This window comes from Penaeus monodon, chromosome 26 (assembly GCF_015228065.2).
Source record: "Penaeus monodon isolate SGIC_2016 chromosome 26, NSTDA_Pmon_1, whole genome shotgun sequence".
Classification (NCBI taxonomy): domain Eukaryota; kingdom Metazoa; phylum Arthropoda; class Malacostraca; order Decapoda; family Penaeidae; genus Penaeus; species Penaeus monodon.
The window spans coordinates 23,703,913-23,706,412 of record NC_051411.1 but is presented as its reverse complement, the minus strand read 5'-3'; the positions used below and the strand labels follow the sequence as shown (position 1 = coordinate 23,706,412).

The 2,500-nt window shown below is 36.7% G+C and overlaps 1 protein-coding gene across 1 annotated transcript in view; it reads left to right on the top strand.

Annotated features, from left to right (window-relative positions):
* The window catches only part of LOC119589624 (cell wall protein DAN4-like), a gene marked incomplete at its 5' end in the record, with an annotated part of 17,104 nt that overhangs the window by 436 nt on the left and 14,168 nt on the right, over positions 1–2,500 (top strand). The gene's annotated exons all lie outside the window — the stretch shown is intronic.

Sequence of the window (2,500 nt, the reverse complement as noted above, 5' to 3'; positions counted from 1 at the left end):
TGGCCTCCTCCTTTTTTTCCCTCCTCCTTTGCCCCTATTATTCCTCCTTCTCTCAACTCCTCCTTTTCCCACTATTTAATCCTGTTCTCCTCCCATACCTTTCATCTTTCCCCCTTTATTCCTCCCCTTCTTCTCTTCCCTCCTTTCCATCTTTCTCTCATTTTCCTCCCCTCCTCCTTTCTTTCTCATTTTTTGTCTCCCCTCCTTTCCCTCTTTTTATTGTTTTTCTCCCCTCCTCCTTTCCCCTCTCCCTCTTCCGCTTTAAGTCTCCTCCTCTTCACTCCTCTCCCCTTCCTCCTTCCCTCCTACATTCTCCCTCCCCCTCCGCCCCTCCACCCCCTCCACCCACGGCCTCTTGCTTTCATTCTTCACTTTTGATTTTTTGTTCGATTATACGCATAACTTTTTGCTTGAATATTTCCCTTTCTTTTTGAATCTAGTTTCCTAACATACGGGTTTTTTAAATTATTATTTCAATTCTATTTTTTAATTCATGTGTCAATATGTTTTCATGATAATTGTAATAATGGTAGTAATAATCCATATAATCCATTAGTAATAATGGATTATAATAGCGCAAACAGGGACCCATCGATAACAATATAATGCAACTACGATGATTATATAATAACAATAACAACAGTCACATTATCCGATTCATTTCAGTGAATCTGTGGAGAGTTGAAATCCATAAAATAAAACATAACACATGTAAATAAAGAAATAGATTTCCATAGGTTTCCATTCCCAATCAATAATCTTCAAAATTATAGACTTTCGTTTGTTCTGAGAAAAAGGGATTTCACCTAAATGAAGAAAGAAAAAAAAAACTTCACAAAAGAACAATTATGAAAAAGTACAACTATCAATTAAAGTATAAAGAATAAACACACACACACACGCGCGCGCACAACACAATGCAATGTAATCCATCCTTCTCTGAAACAGTTAAGTCCCCTCGCATAGGCCTATTAGCTTCCCTTCAGTGAATTTGCAAAGAGAGAAGCCTTTATCCCTTAATGACTAAAGACTGCCATTCACACCTGGTGCTCTTATTTACCTTTATTAGTCACATCACAAACATATACTTGTCTCTCCTGAATACATAAGCACAGATCGAAAATATCATTTCTAGTTGATTAGAAATAAATGGAATTCACACTCGGGAGCGATACTTTTTTCCAGGACATTTGATGGAATATATATAAGAATTGTACCCTTTGTGCGGATACATCAATTATGATTGAAAGAACAGAATTGATAATTATGGTGGTGGTGATGATGACGATAATTACAACAAAAATAATAGTAATAATAATAATAATTATGATAATGATGATGATGACAATAAAAATAGTAGCAGTAATAGTAGTAGCAATAATAATAATAATAATGATAATAATAATAATAATAATTTTATTATTATTATTATTATTATTATTATTATTATTATTATAACAATGACAACATCAGCACCATAGAGAACAACGATAATGATAACGGCAATAATCGCCAGATCAACAATAACAATACTACTAACGATAGCAACAAAAATGATACTACTACTACTAAAAGCAATAGCAATAATATCAACCACAGAAAAGATAATACATCAGAAAACCATCAACAATAATACAAGAACATCAATCAGTAGTGATAAAAAATACGAACAATGTCTTCCCATATTAACGAAGAGCTACGCACACACACACACGCAATTGCACTGCATCAGTATCGTTTTTGGAACTAGCGTCGTAGCAAATATATACCTGACAGTTGTGAGTAAATACGTGTGGTCGAAGCACCTCCGATTTGCTGGTGCATGGGATTCTCATCTCTCTGCGACGTGACCGTAAGGTTCATAAGGTGCGGTGCCTTTGAGGGTTCAGAAGTGTGGCATAATGATATCTGTTTGGTGATATGACAGAAGGAGGGAGGGTGGCGGTGGGGGGTGGAGGTAAGGAGAAGGAGAAGGAGAAGGGAGAGGAAAGGAGAGAGAGAGAGAGAGAGAGAGAGAGAGAGAGAGAGAGAGAGAGAGAGAGAGAGAGAGAGAGGAGGGAGGTAAAATATACATGTAAACTACCATGTGTCGCAATGAATGATCACCTCCCCACCTGCCACTTTGAATGACAATTATGGATTTCGACATCCCGCTCAGAGCTTCCCTACACATTACTCTATTCCCTGGCAATTGAGCAAACGATCTGTGCGGTTATATAAAAGGGTAGCATCACAGATTTATAAGCTACTTTACATTTACCAAAACCAGGACACCATCATTTAAAATGTACACCAATATTATCAACAAATTAGAATACAGAAAAATATATATAAGTTCGAGAACGTTATATAAATCGAAAATAACACAAGGACTATCAGAAGCACACTAAAAGAACAAACAAATGACAATTCTGTTTGGATGAGGAGGCTCATATAACACGTTACTTCATCTGTTCAGAAATCCAGCTGACTCGCACGAAGCAGTGGCACAAAGACGGAA